Consider the following 18729-nt stretch of genomic DNA (forward strand, 5'->3'; position numbering starts at 1 on the left):
TTTCTTTCCTTTTGCTCTTTCTTCTGATCTTTCAACTCTCCTCTATCTGCACGTGGCAGCGGTGGTGGCTCGGCTGGAGCCAGTTGGCAGGCCCGTGCACTTTCCTTTTCATTCCTCTCTCAGTCGCAAAACAACAACAACTTGCCGGCTCAGTCGGGGCTATGGCCGGTTATGTTTTTTCACTCAGCGTCCGCCTCGGCGGACGCGGTTGTTGCGACGCGCGTCTTTACTCTGTGTTTTTTTCTTTCCTCTTATCTTTCAACTCTTCTATCTGTATGTGGAAGTGGTGGTGGCTCGGCTTGAGCCAGTCCGCAGGCCCGTGCTCTCTTTCTTTTCATCCTTCTCTCAGTCGCAACCAACCCCAACCTGCCGCCTCAGTCGTTATGCCGCCTGATAAACAGAAAGAGAGCCTACGTCAACTTGACGATCCAGGAAACGACAACGGGCTTCGGAGAGAGAAGAAGAACGCGAACAGCGCCTTACTAAGCGGCGTGCTCAAGACGCTGATAGACGGACTTACGCAATCTACCAGGTTTAACCAAAGCTAAACCCCAGCTAATTTTTTTTTCTTTGCCTGGAAATTGCTTTTGAGGAAAGCAACTGGCGTAGTATCTGTCTCACATCTCGGCGGACACCTGCACGGCACCGTGAAGGGAGGGATAAAAGATGTAGTGAGAAAAAACAGAAAGCGAGCAAAAAAGCAAGTGCGAAAGAAAGAAAGAGAGAGAAGGAAAGAAAAAGAGAGAAAGAAAGAGAAAGAGAGAAAGGTATGAAAGAAGAGCTGCTGTGGTGGAGGTCCGCGGTATAATTTGCATCACCTGGTGGATCTTTAACCTTCAGACATCGTACAGCACACGGGCGCCTCTTGCGTTTCGCCTCCATTAAAAGGCGCCGGCCCTGGGTGCTTTCCATACCGGGTTCTGAGGTTCAGTAGCCGAGCGCGTTAACCGCTCAGCCGCCGCCTCGGGGGGCGTGGGTTTTTGGACGCCACGAAAGCAACAATACTCTAGGTGCGACCGATTTCGCGGAGCCCCTGAGAGCCCCAAATGTGCATGCGCGAGGAGCGAGTGATGTCAGAGCAGCGCGGAGCCGCCGCCGAATCCTCAGAGGTGCAGTCGCCGCTGCGCCAGCAGTGCATTTTCCAGGAGGAGTGACGTCATACGAACACAGCTGGGGCGCTGGGTCCACCACCGATTCCTCCGCTGCGTGGGTGACTCAGAGATGCCGCCGCTGCTTCTGCAATGCTACTCGGGATCGCCATTGGTCGAACCACAGCCAATTTTTTGTGGTCATCGGGCTTCGTTGCCGATGAGCAACATAATTTGAGTAGATGAAGCGCGCAAAAGACAGCACAGAGACAATCACCCGAGACAGGCGCTTGTCTGTGTGCTGTCTTTTGTACTGTGCATCTACTTAATTTATGAACCAACTCGCCCCAGAATGTGTTCTACGTTCGCGATCCATATAATGAGGTTGCATCTATAATTGATCCGGTGGCAAGAGACCGTACTCGAAAGCAGACACCAGCTATCATCCACGGGTGCCAGCGAGTATGCGACGAACGCATGATGACATCATCGTTCGTGAAGGACGCACGAGGATCTGAAGAGCGGCTTGACTCCGATCTTCGGCATTTTATATGGCTCTCATGCCCGCCCTCGTAATCGGTGATCATTAGAGAACGCTGCGTTAGCAACTTGATATACATAATAGCCTTCCTCGCAGCCTCCCATTGGTATTCTCTAAAATCACCCTCGGATTACCACGTGTTAAGAACACGTGTTTTCTGTTCTAGTAGGCAAGTTTGTGGTATTTTTAGAGCGCAGCTTTTAGGCGCCCGTTTCTGCGTTTCGCGGCATCGCCATCCCCATTGTCCGTTGTAACCAGCAGTAACCTTTTAAGCTGCGAAAGCAATGAAGCGGGAACTTGGAGAGGAGAAAATAAAAGCGCAACCGCCTCTCCTCCTTAGCAGGAGGCGCGCCAGTGGGGGGCAAACCTGCGCATAGCAACCGGGACGTCACAAAGTAGCGGTAGAACGAGCGCGCGCGCGTCGGCGGTGGCAGCTACACCGCCGCTGCTTCGCCAGACGTCTCAATGCAGTCGAGTGAGTGAGACGCTTGGCTCCGAAGTGGCACAGTGATTCCGCGCCAAGCGGTTCGGGGAAGCGGCAGTGGGTTGACCACAAGGCAGTCAGAAGCCTAGTAGTTAGTCGATTCACGTACAGCCTACCCTACCAGTGTCTCAACAAAAATGAAATACAACAAGCGGATGCCCTGCTACGCAAAGCGTATAAGACAGCGCTCCAACTACCACGCAACACGTCTACAGAAAAACTCATGGCCCTGGGATTACATAACACCTTTGAGGAGCTACGAGAGGCGCAGCTTGCGTCGCAAAAACTCAGGCTGTTGCAAACATCGATTGGAAGAGCGCTCCTGCAGAGGCTCGGATACCGCGAGCAGATGCGAGAAATGTCGAGGACGGCAACGATCCCCGACAAGCTTCGCAAGACCCTCAAGGTAGCGCCAATACCAAAAAAACATGGATCCCAACCTCCATCGAGGCAGAAGAGAAGCGAGGGCAGAATTCATTGAGAAAACATTCTCTCCTCAAGCCACAACCGTGTATGCAGACGCGTCTTGGAGAGGAGGAGATACCAAAATCGCTGTAGCGGCGGTGGTCGATTCGTCTTTACGCGAAATGACCAGCGCGTCTCTCCGAGGCTGCATAGCTACAGAGTCCGAGGAAGTAGCCGTTGCTCTATCGGCGGCAGAGGGCTATAAAACCGGGCGGTCACTAACAATACTCACGGACTCTCAAACAGCCTGCTGAAATTACATGAATGACAGGGTAGGTCGTCACGCGCTCCGTATACTTCTCGCAGTGAGCGACAGAATTAAAAACCAAGGAGAAAAAAACGACAAGATCCCACACAAAATTCGGTGAGTACCAGGGCACACGGGGGTAGCAGGGAAACAAGAGGCCGAAAGGATAGCTCGAGGATACATTACTTTCCGAGCATCCGACGAGCCCAAGGAACTCGCGCCAGCACCCAGGGAATACTCGGCCATACTACAAAACTATAGAGGCAGAAGAATGCGATATCCCCCACCGCACAAATCTCTCAGCAGAGAGGAAGCTGCTACTTGGAGACAATTACAAACAGGCTCTTTCCCAAACCTACATATACTAAACAAAATGCACCCTACGATATACGCGGACAAATATCCCTGGTGCAACGAAAAACCTACTCTATACCACATCACATGGGCCTGCTAAAACATAGACGTGGTCCCCAAAATACAAAACCCGAGTGCGGAGCAGTAAGAGACTGCTGTCCAGCGACCGCTGTGAAGACCAACAAGGTCTGGTACAGCGAGCTCAACGGGTGGCAGTGGCCAGCGGAGCCCTGGACTGAGGGCAACCGACCACTGATTAGAGGCGGACGACTTCGACAGAGAAGGCTCCTGGGGGTAGAATCAAGACGTCTCTGAAGATGCCCCAAAACCGCAGGAAAAACCATTAGTGAAAATAAAGTTTTCCGTTCCTTCCTTTCAGCAAGCGCACTTTAGAATTTCGAAAGTGTCTTCGGTATTTTTTTTGAGGAAAGGAAATGCGCAGTATGTCTCCCACAGCTGCGAAACCAATAGAGCGGGGGCCTTGGAAAGCAGAGGGTAAAATCTGTAAATCGGTTTTTGAGGAAAAGAAATGCGCAATCTGTCTCACACATCTCGGTGGACATCTCGGTGGAAGGCGCATAACTGCCTTCATGGAACAGTGGACATCTCAGCTGTGCTTTAAGCTACGTGGCGGTAGTGACAGATGTGCGCTGCATTCTTTGGCATTCTCAACGTTGTGCATGAAAGGCTGCCACCTGCCAGGGCGGCAAGGTGGATGGGGACTTTAACGTAGATATAAAGACAAGCGGGAATCTCTTACCACTTATGCGGGAGAACATCCCGTTCCTCTCGCTCGTTTCTGCTCCCACAGCTGTGACAACCACGCGAAATACTTGCGCAGACCTTGTCTTTGAGAGCCAGGTATTGGTACAGCAAGTCGAGCATATATCCATCTTTTTCTCCACCCACAACGCTACCTTGATGACAGTCAAGAACTGTTAGTGGAGTGCTTGAAAAAGGAATTTGTGTGAAAAATAACAAGTTGTCTCTTATTGTACACACATGTCTTGCTCGAATTCTTTGCCTTAGTCCACCGAAAAGCTGAAACAACTGGTGAGCTGCGCTCAAATTTTGCTTTAGGAAGTAATGTAATCGTCAGCAATTTTTTGCGCTCGTCTGCACTCTTTCGTTGTTGAAAGCTTCCTCTGTGAGTAGTCCTTTGTGTTATATAGTTTTGAAAATTTTGCGCTTTACACCTTGGCAATGATGTAATAATTTCTCGACAGCGCCTCCACAATGTTGTGCCACGTGGTAAAATACAGATTTCTGCCCATGGCTAAGTACACATCCGTGTCTCTTTATACGCTATTGAAGATTCTTGTAGATTGATCTGGGTCCTTAAAACCATCTTGCCTGATTGCTACACAGCAAAATAGACCTGCTTCCTAGTGCATTGTCTTCGCCTTACCTCTATGCCAGGTGCGCCACATAAAAGTCTCCGATGATGATTATCGGATTCTTCTTGTATATTTTGAGTACCGTCTTGAAAACAAACTTGAAGCGTATTGGGGGAATCTTTGTGGAAAGAAAACCTTCAGTATGTACATGTTCCAAATTTCGCGTTTGGAGCCTTGGATTTCGATTGGCGTGTGCTCAGTGTAGTTGTCTCGTGAATCGAACTGTTCAGCTGTATGAGATTGGTTTAATGTAGTGTGTGAGTCGCTACTTGCTAAGTATGAGTGCCCGTCTGGATGCTATCTGTGGCTAGTGTGGTGTGGTTCATGTTTCTGGACAACTGTTATCTTTGCTTGCATGGTGTGACTTTCGTTGATATAGAGGTACAGTGTAGCTTTTTTCTTGGCGATACATCTAAAATTATATATCTATTTAACAATTTTGGCTGTCTGTGTTATTTCCGTTATGCGTTTTGAATTTAACGGATAGATGATTGGAGCGTAGGTGATATTGGAGCATGGGGGCTTTTTTGGGCCGTTTGGGCTTTGTTGTCTGCTCCTCCAGTGTAACGGTTGGTCAACCGACTCCAGCTCCCTTGGCTAATCATGGCCGGCTTGTAATTCCTCCGTCACCACGACAACACCCAGTATCATGTCTTCGTGTGCCGTTCGCCATTCCTCTAGTTGAGTCTTACGTGAAATAAGGACCGTTTGGTCGCATATGCACTGACCTTGTGCTCCTGTATTTGTGGCGGCGATATTATTTTGAGACAGGTGTAGCGGCCTTTATTGGCAAGAGATGACTGGTTGTTAAGGCCGGTTAGAGCGGGCAAGGGCAGGTCCGGTCCCGGAAGAGTTGATGCTTTTGCCGCGCGTCGGTTCTGCTGCTTCAGCTGCCGATCGTCTTCTTCTCGCCTCGCGCCACGCATCGGTTCTGTTGCTCCGTCTGCTAAGCGTCTTCCTCTTTACATTGGCCCCCGGGGGAAAAAGAGCCATCCTGGTGATTTAGGGAGTCAACAGGACGCAGGGGTCGTAATACGGCTTCAAACGCGAAACGTGAACGGTCTCCCGCCTACGTCGTCGGAGATCGGGTGATGGCGTCACGGGCTCAACGATGTAAGTGACGGGAGAAGTGCGCTCAAGGACACGGTAGGGTCCGTGGTATTTTGGCAGCAACTTGGTAGAGAGACCTGGGGCAACAGAAGGCACACGGAGCCAAACAAGGGATTCCGGCTGAAAAGTTTCTGTGCCATTGGAGTTTTCGAAACGGTATTTCTGGCGCCCTTGGTCGTCAGGCGTGAATGACCGGGCGAGCTGGCGGCACTCTTCAGCGTGTCTGGAGGCTTCAGATACGGTTGTGGATTCCGACGAATCAGGATGGTACGGAAGAATAGTGTCGAGCGGCGAGGATGGTTCACGGCCGTATAGAAGGAAGAATGGTGAGAAACCAGTAGTGCTCTGCGTAGCGGTGTTGTAGGCATATGTGACGAAGGGGAGGACGACGTCCCAGTTAGAATGGTCTGCCGCGACGTACGTTGACAACATGTCACCTAATGTTCGATTGAAACGTTCTGTCAAGCCGTTCGTCTGGGGATGATAGGCAGTAGTGGTGCGGCGAGTAATGTTGCATTGCTGCAGAAGAGATGAAACTACGTCTGACAGAAACACCCGCCCACGGTCGCTCAACAGTTCACGCGGGGCTCCGTGCCGAAGTATGAAATGGTGCAAGAGGAAGGCTGCAACATCCCGCGCCGTAGCAGCTGGGAGGGCGGCTGTTTCGGCGTACCGTGTCAGGTGGTCTACAGCGACGATGACCCAGCGGTTTCCTGCAGCAGTGTAGGGAAGTGGTCCATACAGGTCAATGCCAACTCGGTCAAATGGCCTGGATGGGCAAGAGAAAGGCTGCATAGGGCCGGTCGAATGGTGATGAGCGAGCTTGCGGCGCTGGCAATCGGGGCAGGAACGGACGAATTTTCGTACGTAGTTATACATGCCGCGCCAGTAATAGCGGAGGCGAAGCCGGTTGTAGGTCTTAAAAGCACCGCCGTGACCAGCTTGCGGGTCGCTATGAAAGGCTGCGCATATTTCTGAGCGTAATTGTCCAGGGATCACTAGGAGCCATTTGCGCCCATCAGAGAGGTAATTTCGGCGGTACAAAATCCCATCATAAACAGTGAAGTGGCTAGCCTGACGGTGGATTGCGCGCGGTACCGGCACGACAAAACGTTCTGAAAGATAACGTACAAGAGAAGTGATCCAAGGGTACTTGGACTGCTCGTTGGGCATATCGTCCAATGACAAGGAGGCGCAGTCGATGGCGGGAGGAGAGGCACGTTCATTGGCTAGAGGTGAACAAGAGAGAGCGTCGGCGTCGTTATGCTTCCTGCCAGAACGATAGATCACACGAATATCGTACTCTTGAAGGCGTAAGGCCCATCGGGCGAGGCGGCCATTAGGGTCTTTTAGGGAGGACAGCCAACATAAGGAATGGTGGTCCGTGACGACCGCGAAAGGCCGGCCGTACACGTAAGGCCGAAATTTCCCGATCGCCCAAACGATCGCCAAACACTCTTTTTCAATTACTGAGTAGTTTTGCTCTGGCTTCGTCAGGGTGCGGCTCGCGTATGCAACAACATACTCCGCATACCCCGGTTTGCGTTGAGCAAGAACAGCACCGATACCAACGCCACTGGCATCTGTGTGGATTTCAGTTGGAGAAGCAGGGTCAAAGTGGCACAGTATGGGCGGAGAGGTAAGTAGACGGCGCAACGTGATGAACGCATCGTCACAGGCAGGACTCCAGCTTGATAGGTCGCTACTGCCACGAAGAAGTGCAGTCAGAGGTGCCATGATACAAGCGAAATTTCGGATAAAGCGCCGGAAGTAAGAACATAAGCCGATGAAACTGCGAAGTTCCTTCATTGTAGAGGGCTTCGGAAACTCAGAGACAGCACGAAGCTTTGCTGGGTCAGGAAGGACACCCTGTTTCGACACGACGTGGCCCAAAATCGTCAACTGACGAGCAGCGAAGCGACATTTCTGTAAATTGAGTTGAAGCCCGGCTGCCGCGAGACATTCCAAAACTTGCTCTAGGCGAACGAGGTGCGTCTGGAAATCTGGGGAGAAAACAACGATATCGTCCAAGTAACATAAGCATGTTTTCCATTTCAGGCTGCGCAGTATCGTGTCCATCATCCGCTCAAAAGTGGCAGGGGCATTGCATAGTCCGAAGTGCATGACGTTGAATTCATAGAGCCCGTCAGGCGTCACAAAGGCTGTCTTGGAGCGGTCAGCGTCGGCCATCGGGACTTGCCAATAACCCGAACGTAGATCTAAAGAAGAAAAGAATTCAGCTCCCTGCAAGCAGTCAAGTGCGTCATCAATGCGGGGCAGCGGGTAGACGTCTTTGCGGGTAATTTTGTTCAGGCGCCGGTAGTCAACGCAAAAGCGGATAGAGCCATCTTTTTTGGTGACAAGGACGACGGGGGAAGCCCAAGGACTGTGCGATGGTTGTATGACGCCCCTCTGTAGCATGTCATTTACCTGGGCGTCGATAACTTGGCGTTCGGTGGCCGAGACGCGATATGGGCGTTGGCGCAACGGCCTATGGGCGCCAGTGTCGATCCTATGGGTAACAGCTGAGGTGCGGCCCAAACGGTGGTTGGAGAAGTCAAACAATGACCGAAACTTATTTAGCAGGGCCTCAAGCTGGGTCTTCTGCGGTGGCGAAAGATTCGCGTCGATTGGGCGCTCAAAGACGGCTTCGGGAGCGGGATCAGGAGACGATGGGGAAGAAGTAAGTGAAGACACTTGCATGCGGCAGGGGTCATCCTCATAAGGGTCCCAGGCGACGATGGAGGCGAAAGGCTGGACACGTCCCAGGCATTCACCGCGAAGAAGATTAGAGGGGCACAGGAATGGATTTGACAGGGGCAAGGCGCTGCAGCCGGCTGAGACGGTAAGGACGGCGAATGGCAGGGGTAGACAGTGACGAGAAGCGAAGGAGTCGGACGGGATGAAGGATGAAGGAGTCGGACGGGTGATGGTACGGTTACGTAGCTCCAGGACGGAATCCCGCACCTCCACCAAGATGTAGCGGCCTTTATTGACAAGAGATGACTGGTTGTTAAGGCCGGTTAGAGCGGGCAAGGGCAGGTCCGGTCCCGGAAGAGTTGATGCTTTTGCCGCGCGTCGGTTCTGCTGCTTCAGCTGCCGACCGTCTTCTTCTCGCCTCGCGCCGCGCATCGGTTCTGTTGCTCCGTCTGCTAAGCGTATTCCTCTTTACACAGGTATTTCATTGGTATGGTTAATGGCGAAGGGGTGGATGACTGATTTAGTGGTGCTGCACCGCACAACTTAAGGTCCTCGGTGTTGTTGTAGGTCCCTCTAGATCAAGTTTACTGGTTAGCTGTACGACGCGTGACGTTGATCGTGATAGGGATCTTGAAACCGATGTTGACGAGGAGCGCTTCCGTCTACTGAGGGGAGACGAGGATAGTTTGCTCGCTGCCAGCGGTTCGTCCGCTGCAGTTGGCCTCCGCGTCGTCTCTATTGCTCTCGCAGCTGGCGCCTGCCACGACGCCGGTGTATGGATGGATGGATGGATAGGAGCGCCCCCTTTGAAACGGGGTGGTGGCAATTGCCACCATGCTCTGCTTTTCTTTGCTATTTTTTCTTTACTGTGTTGGCATTTCTCATTAAGATTCGCCATCGTCTTCACCTACGGTTTCCTACAATTCTAACCTTGTGCCACATCTCTGCTTTTCGGCCACCAATCCTCCAATCGCTTTTTGCTAACTTCCACTGAAGATTTATTTACGTGACCATTGTTATCTTTAAACCCTAGGGCCTCAGGAAGAGTGACTGCGCCAAGGAGGATATATAGAATTTGCTGGAGTGGAGAGGGCGCGCTCCGACTGAAGCCGCCTGCCGCCATCTTACCAGAGGCAAAAGCGCGCTTGGCGCTGGCTCGCGCTGCTGTTTTCCGGAGTTGTTTTGCAGTGCAAGTTGACGTGATGGGCATGTTGACGTGATGGGCATGATGGGCAATTCTAAAGGCAACAACTACAGGAGCTTTGGTAGATGAAGCAGCATGCTTACCGATATGCGCAGGTCATGAATCCTGCAACTATACTCATCTCACTGACTGCCCAGAAAGCCTGTCAGCTTTTGTCGGTGCTGTAGTGCTGTACATTGCGGGTTTTGTTGTACGGAAAGTTTGTTCAACGATGTCATGTGAAGAGTGCATAGCAGCCCTATATTCGGATGAGCTGCCACCTTTAATTAGGCAAAAGAGCCGAGGTGGACTTATTTCACCGGCAAAAGACGTTGTTTGTCTTTGTGAAGCAGTTGAAAAGGGGCTTCGACGGCTACAGGCAGAATATGATACTATTAAAATGGTGATGGCAAAATACACCTCAGCCTTGAAGTCCTCGGAACCTCCACAGAAAAAGTAGTTTCAGAAACTGGAAAACCACATCCTTGACCTTGAATCACTTGACAACCATATTTATAGTTTGTGCAATAAAATCGCTGAAGAATATGTGAAAGTGAGAATACATCACATGACAAAAGAACGAAACCGTGAACTGATCAAAAAACAAAGTGAGACCACTTTTGTCGTGGGTGATTATTTTCAATCACCAGTAGGGTATTTGTCATGATGTTTTTGACTGCATATAAGATTTTTTCCGTATTATCTGCACAGTTGAACTGTCTTCTGCAGATCTGTTGGCTGCTGGTTGATTGAAAATAAATGTCAAAAACTAGAACCGCACATGTGCATTCCTTCCGAAGTGCGAGCAGCTGCATCAGCAAAGCGAAAAGGCACGAGCGCGGCTGCACTACGCTTTTCTCTATTAAATTTTGTGCACTTAAACTAGCTTTTACTTGCCTAGTTGACGGAAACGAAACGTCTATAACTAGAATCACTCGTCTTCATTTCTCCACAAATGCAAGCAACTTCATCCGCAGCGCGAAGAAGCATGCGACGCAGCACTAAGTTTTTCTCCTTAATATCTGAGCTGGCAAACTGCCTTCTACATGCCAGTTTGCCGCTGGTTGACGAACAATTGACGTTTACAACTAGAACCACTCGTTTAAGTTGCTTTGTAAGCGCGAAAAAGCGCGGCCTCACTATGCTTTTCTCCTTAATATTTCCGTAGTTAAACTGCCTTCTTCACGCCAGTTGGCTGCTAGTTGATGAAAAATAAACGTTTACAACTAGAGCCACACGTTTCCGTTGATTTCTGAATGCTAGGAACTTCATGAGTAGCGCGAAATAGAAGCACGGCTGCGCTCCGCTGCTTTGTGCCTCTGCAGGCTGCGCTATGCCTTTCTCATTAATAATTCTGCAGTTAGACTGCCGTCATCAAGGCAGTTTGGTGCTGGTTGATGGGAAATAAGCGCATGCAACTATAACCACTTGTTTTCATTGCTTTCTGAATAAGCGCAACTTCATCAGCAGCGCGAAAAAGCAAAAGCGCGGCCAGGCGCGGCTGCGCGCTGCGCTGCCTTTTGCCTCTGGTAAGATGGCCGCCGCCCGTTCGGCGCGGCTTCACCCTTGTCCATAGGCGCGTATAGGCGACTTCCACTCCAGCAAGTTTTATATATCCTCCTTGGACTGCGCCTGCATCGACATCCGGATGGATACCATCACATTTGATTATGAGGTGTTCGATTGTTTCCACAGATCTACCACACACTGCACATGTGTCATCTTCGTTAAATTTCTTTTTGTAGCTGCGCGTTCTGAGACACCCTGACCTAGCTTCAAAAAGTAGGGCACTGCCTCTTGAGTTATCATAGAAAAATTCTTTCCTGATCTGCCTTTTCCAGTATCGATATAGTTCTACACTATGTTTCTTTTCCATTAAATTCATCCAGTTTTTAACTTCCGCGTTTTTAACCTGTCGTTTAATGCTCTTTCTTTCTCCGTCCTCATGACCGGCGGTGTGCTTCATCTCTTTAGCGCCCTCGGTGGTGCGGTTGAGGCAGTTACAGCAAGACATAAATACTACGAAAAAAAAAATCAACCCGACAACCCAATACCGTGCCGTGACAACGTACTGCTACATTTCTGAAATGCCAAACGCGGCCACCTGAAGCTGTGGCGCAGCCAAAAATGGAATTGTAAGCTCAAGATAAAAAATTAAAAAGCTAACAGAGAATGAGCAGTAGTCTGCGGAGGAAATCAGCAAGACCTACTGGTGACAGCTCTCCAATAGACGCGAAGAACGCTGAGCACCACGAAGGGCTGGCGACAGCTCAAAGTCCTTTAATGACTCAATAAATACAAAAACAGGGCTGCATTAAATAGCATCCTGCAAGAATGAAACTGATAGAACCAGGATCTTATCCAGGACCACACCGGTAACCGGGCATTCGGAGCCCGGTTATTGTTATACGGTCCAGTGGAAGCACGTCGCCATACTCTGCCAATAGTTACTGAATAGCGTGCGATTACAGCGCAGTTTTTTTTCTCTGATGGTTTTGGAGAGAAGAATCCAAAGATACACCCCTTCTGAGCAATAATCAATTTCTATCTATTTATCTATTTTGTGTGTTACCGGTACTTATGGAGCAGAAACGAATAAGCTAACGAAACGAGTTCAGGTCAATTTAAGGAGAACGCAGCGAGCTACGGAAAGAAAGATGGTAGGTGTAAGGTAGGCGTATTCGAAGAGAAGGCAAGCGTTGAAGGTTGGGGAAGGAAGTTAGGCGGGCGAATTAGATTAGGAAGTTTGCGGGGATATGGTGGCCACAGCTGGCAAAGGACAGGGTTAACTGGAGAGACAGAGGAGAGCCCTTAGCCCTGCAGTTGGAACGGTCAGGCTGATGATGATCTTTTTATCTATCTATTAAAGCGAAATGTTCTATATGTACACGGAGCACTCACACATCATTTAGGAATCTGTATCAAAGCCGTCTAAAAATAAAGCACGTAGTGACGGCAGAACGCAAGAAGGAAGGGGAGGCTCACTACGTCATCAAGGGGAAGTGCTAATGGGGTTTGAAATCTGCCTGGCCCGAAAATGAAAAAAAAATGAAATGCTTGAGAGGGATTTTATTAAGTCAACAGATTCTCAATGCCTATCCGCCATACGAGCTATTCATAGACTTTGCTGTCCAGTAACAACAAGTCCAAGGTTTTATGAACATAACGGAAATTCGTTATGTAAAGTAGAATATGAAGAGTCACAATAGTTCCGTTATTCAGGTTCCTGCAGGATATTCCAGAACAGTGTTGAGTCTTCACAATTAATTATGCAATGCTTAATATTTTATCGAACGTCACAAAAACGGCAGTTTAGAGGCAGTACTAAAATTTCCTTTGTCAGAACACCAGTTCATGAGCAGAGTATCAGTGTGAAGTTTATCGAAGGAGGTCATGGCGTTCAGTGAAGGTGGTGTTTTGGCACCTTTTCAAAATACGTGGTGAACCCTTAATTGCGAATATATTAATTGGCGAATAGGTGAAGGGGAGATTGTTGAAAGGCTTTAAATAACTGTTTTAGGGACAGTAAAAAAATTTAGAGCAGAAAAGTGACTGCTGAAATGCATAGAGCGATCCACACTTCATGCAAAAACCTCATACGCTGGAAAAATCACAGTGCACCTAGCATTAATTTAATTGGTCTGGAAAAGCGCAGGTACCTCGGGATGGAGTATCCTGACGGAAATAACGCGCGCGAAACACTACGCAATACGTAAAGAAAGATTAAACGAAGCTAACTCGCGCTAACAGGTCGGAGCATATAGTGACGTCTCAAGAAACTCAAATCAGCAAGCCAAGAAGAAAGTAACAAACAGTCAGTGAAAGCAGCTATTATATAGAAGCCTGATGGAATAATTAAGCTGCAATACATTAGATGTGGAGGAGTCGATAGAGAACCTTTTTAATTGCTTGCACTTCTATAGCACGTTATTAACCGGATACCAACATAGTATCTGGGCGGCGCAGGAATCCATTCACGCCAGAATATTCAACACGTGCAGACGATCACAACGACGACGATATAACGAAAATAATTCAATGGTTCACTTTGGTGCTCAAAACCGAGCTATACTTTCCACTGAAGGGAAGAGCGTCATCCACACAAATCTGATTATATAGCAAAAGAAAACCTAGCCCTGGATTACTCTGCAGAATGCTTTCATGTACAATGTTGTTCTAAGTAACGTGCAAAGAGAAGTGGAGCTAGCAGACAACCTTATTTGACTTAGTTGAAGATGCAAGTATAAAGGTAAGCATTGGATTTCATCCAGGCAGAGAAGTCCTTCCAGCAAAGGTTGTCCCTTTGTATAAGGTTGATCAACATTAACATGTTTACCTGAGAAGAGAAATGTCGAAATAACCGTGTGAAAGGCCCTCGTAAGTTCAGTTTGAAGCATTTCCAGTTGCTCGTGAGTGTTAGGTGAAGACTGTATTGGCAATAGTAGGTTGACTTGTGGGGAACAGCTCCTGAAGCTACATGTCTTTTGATGTCGAATGGCAGACAACATTGTAAATTGGAGGCGATTCGACAGAACGCTTGCTAAATTTTTTAGGCAGGCAGTACAGTGTTATTTGCCTATATTCTTCTACAAATTCCAACTTGCGTAATCATTGAATATTCAATCCATGCAATTTAACTTTTGTGAATGACTACTGTCAACTGTGACATCTGAACTGGACATGTAAGATTCAGTTAAAATAAGGAAAAAAAAAGACTTAATGACCGCACAAAATTTCTCTAATAGGACTTAAGTCCCAGGCATCTTGATAAATACAAACTGATCAAAAGGCATTCTGTAATTCGACTAGAGTCAGTAAACGACACTCCTTCGAGCTCTTATATTCTGAAAAAGGCTTTACAAGGAACGAGAACGGCGCATAATCATCAGCAGCAGTGTCCTCAGAGGCAGGGATAAAAAGGCACGCGTAGTATTTCTCGACTTCAGACATAACATTGTTCATGTATTTGAATGAGAGAGAGAAACCCTTTAAAGTAACACGCACAAATTTGCTGGTGTCTAAAAATCACTGCCATGCTACTCTGCATGGGGAAGAGAATATGGGAGACAAAGACGGAAGGAGAGCAGTGAGAGTGGTGCAGAAAAAGTAAACTAAGAGTTAAAGCGCTGTCATTAAGTGCATATTAAGGTGTATCGGCGAGTAATGATGTCACGTATGAAGTGATGAGGTGCGCTGCGCGACAAATGGGCAAAAGTTCATTGCATGTCAGTCTTGCAAAGGCAGTCTAAGGGACCTAAAGTGCTGTTCATTGTTAGAGGCACTGGGAAGAGCTCCTCCGTGCAATGTTCATAGTGCGCACGCTCGTCAGCATACGCAGGACACTCAAGCAGTATATGCTCCATAGTTTCGATCGATCTGCAGTTGTCACAAAGCGGACTGTTCATTTGACAGAAATGGTATGGCGAGTCAATTGTACATGCAGCGTTCAGGCGAAGTCGGTGGTAAAGTGCTACCTACAGAGAAAGAAGCTACCTGAACGCCACTCTGTTGCTTTGTTTGTGATGCAAGACGCAACCAGATTTATCTCGATTGATCGCATCAAGGCGGAGCTTATTCTACGTAGTTCCAAAATATTGTCGTAACTTTGCATGCCTATGTCGAAAGTTCGCGGTCAGCTTTAAATTTAGATGTGCTGAGAGCGGCAGGAATTCTGTTCGACGACAGCGGAGCACGCTTATTGCTAGGCCGCCAACGAGTCATTCACTTGCTTTCTTGTGCAATTAAGTCTATTAAAGAGTTTCTTTGGGAGCCGTTATGGCTCTCGGCCTGCGCACGCCGGACTGCCGCCACTACATGACACTATAACCAACCGACCACCTGTTGGCAATGTTTTGAATTATTTAATGTATTACTTTGGTGATAAATTTGTTGGTTTTATAATAGGGGTGTGCGAATATCAAATTTTTTGAATACGAATCGAATACGAATACTTAGTTCCGAATATCGAATCGAATATCGAATTATCAAGGACAGACGCATTTAATCACTACAAAACATTTATTTGGGCACCCAAGAACATCACAGTTCCACTATCGATGATGAAATGAACACAAAAGGTGTGTGTGGCTGCACAAAAAGTATCAAAGTCTCGAACATTATTCTTAGAAGAGTGGAAATATCAGAGAAGATGGCTAGTACACAGCATTGATTAAGGCTAGCTTGCCATCAGCACAAAAGCGCGTTTCTGGATGACGTAAAAGGTTCTCGTGAAGGAAAACCAGCTGCACCACATGGTCAGACAGAAGTAGTTCCCTTCTAACTGAAATGACTCCTCCAGCCACAGAAAATTCCCTCTCACTTGGCACTGACCTGGCACGTATTGCGAGGTACTTCGTGCACAGCTCTGACTATACCAGCTTCGCAGGTATAGCCACAAAAAGCTCACCAGCGCAGTCAGCTACGGCATGACCCTTGGAGGAAGAAAGAATTTTCCTTCCGTGTAGGCACCGCCATGTTGTTATATATCTGTAGATAGGGCTTACGGACCGAAATGCACGCCGGTGCTCACAATGAATATTCGGCTGGATACGAACATTCGCGTCGGGTCGAATATTCGAAACAACTCGAATACTTGGATTTCGAATCGAATTCGAATACTAAAAATATAATATTCGAAATATATTCGAAAATTTCGAATATTCGCACACCCCTATTTTATAAATAAAAATAATTGGAGGTGGCCTCTTCATAGAAGTATTATGTGAGAATATTTATACGCAGTGTTTTAATGTTTTAATTTAAAGGAATAACTCTGAAAATACCAATTCTAAAGATACCCGGGTTGCTTGTTCTCAAGAATCGCTAATTGTTCGGTTCATTACTTGTGAGGTTTCACGTGTTGAGTCAAAAGTTATATTTGATATTAGCGACCAGCTTGCTTTATTTTCGGCGTTTGAAAAACGTAGAGGTTGTCAAAATTAAGGCCATTATATGGTACCAAGGTTGCTTCTGAATAAAGCTAGGTAATGTTACGAGAGACAGAGAAATAACTTCAATGTCTAAGAGATTTGGAACACGTAGGTCCCTGGGTCCCCGCACGTCCCCACTGCACTATACGTTCATGAGTTCATGAAGAGCCATGACGTGGCCTGCCTGGCCAGTGGCGATCTTCTGCCAAGCCGGGCCCGTCGAGCGCAGTAGGATCTCGAAATCCTCCCAAGTGTTCCCAGAAGTTTTTAGTAGGACAGTTTTCTGTCACTTGTATTGTACAGAAGACTGCGATGTTGCCTACAAAATATTCATTGAAATTTTTAAAAAAGTACATCCCAATAATTTTCTGTATGTAAACAAGGACTGCTGAAACATGCACGCCTGTCAAAAGTCCTCAGGTTACTGCGTTCACTTTTAAAGGAATGGATGTGACCTCAATTCTCAGTGCGACGAAAATTTAGCGTACGCCTGAAGCAGCGTGCTTCTATAACCAGGGAAGAAACCTCCACCTAGGATTTCAAGGAGCTCTGGTCATTAAGTCTGCTTTATGACTCTATTATGCGGCTCAAGCGAAAAGCCTTTGGCTTGAAGAATTTTGAGGAAGACCGCACAATAAAAGAATTTACAACACTACGATATATCAGACAGAAATAAGGAAACAAACAAAATATAGCAGGAGTGCATTAAGTGCGGTACCATAAATTGTTAAAAATTCTATCGAAACAAGCTGAACAAATTTACTAGGTTTGCCTGAGATGGGTATTTCTATCAATACCTTGATAGGCGTGACAATAAATCAAACCATTTGTGGAAAAATCATAATTCGCTTTTAAAGCACCCGAGAAAGGACAGTGCAATTGAAAGCCTAATATGTGGTGACAGTGTAATCAAGGGGACCGTTATGTAGAATGCTTTTAGCATCACAGACATGACAGGCATGTCCTGTGACACTATTACCTATTCATACATCAATGATGGCACTGAAAGTAGCTTAATCTTTCATTCTGTTTCTGAAGCTGCGGTTATATTGACGTTTTTGGGACTTTCTATTAGTTCGGCCTATGATGAGGACGACTTTCAGATTAAGCCAGTCTAGTTTGGTATAGGCATATATCATCTGTCCGCACCTATTTCTTTAACTTGGGCTTTTAAAATGTTGTTTTTCCAAAAAAGAAAAACACAAGCGGCTAAAGTAGTTGCAGTTATCAAGAAAGGTGATAAGAACTCTCTCCAATAATTTATCTTCTTCCTGTCTTCTCCAATGGCTTAGGAAAACTTATTTTATCACAATAGGCAAATTCATAGAAAAAATTACATAATAACATGACGGCAAATTGGCTTGAGTAAAAACAAGTCAACTGCACAGACTCCTCTCCAAGAAAAAGAGACGCGCTCAAGCATCTTTCAAGAGAAGGTTATCGTTGGTCAATTGTTTAGGGGAATCCCCTAAGGTGGAATAGGTTTGTAATAAGGTAGTATTGACTCATTGGTATCGGACACTGCTGCTACTTCGAGTTTTTGATCAATTCTTTCTCGTCCTAGCATATGCTAGCCGTCCAGGTTAGCCCAGTTGGTCGGTGAAGCGTTGGTCTCAGGTTCTAGTCCCAGAGTAGGACGAATTTTTGTTTAACTATGACGTTTCTGTGAAAGCTCTATACCTTTCCTTCGTAGAAGTATGGCTGCGTCTGGGTGGAAGGCAATGAATAATGACCCTCTCATTACAGAAGCTTACCGCACTTGGTATTTTCACTGATTTCAGAAAAGCCTTTGGCTCTTTAAACTATAAATTTCTGATTGGAAAGTTGGAGAGGTAGGAAATTAGAGGCATTCTACTGCAACTTTTAAACTTGCATCTTTCAATTCGTGCACAGTATACAAGTATTAAAGGCTTTGAGTACAGCCCAAAGGATATAAAATGTGGAGTGCCGTAATGCACCATATTGGGATATCTGCTTTTCAACCTATATTGTCACGTTGTAGTGACGACAGTCGAGCGGCCAGGAAGACAGCAACAAGACTTGCAAACGAAGCTCTTTATTTGGGCTAACTTGCGCCCGCAAAAGAACTGAATCACTCGGCGGTGGCGTAAGCAACAAACGTGCTCGTCAGTCGTCGAACTACGAAAGCCCGCCGCTCGCTGCGTCGCTCAATTTAAAACCGGCAAGGAAACTTCGAGATAAAAGGTCAAGAACATCTACGGTAATCTGGA

The sequence above is a fragment of the Amblyomma mixtum genome, chromosome 10 (genome assembly GCF_055824585.1).
Source record: "Amblyomma mixtum isolate Tamu chromosome 10, ASM5582458v1, whole genome shotgun sequence".
NCBI classification, from domain to species: Eukaryota; Metazoa; Arthropoda; class Arachnida; order Ixodida; family Ixodidae; genus Amblyomma; species Amblyomma mixtum.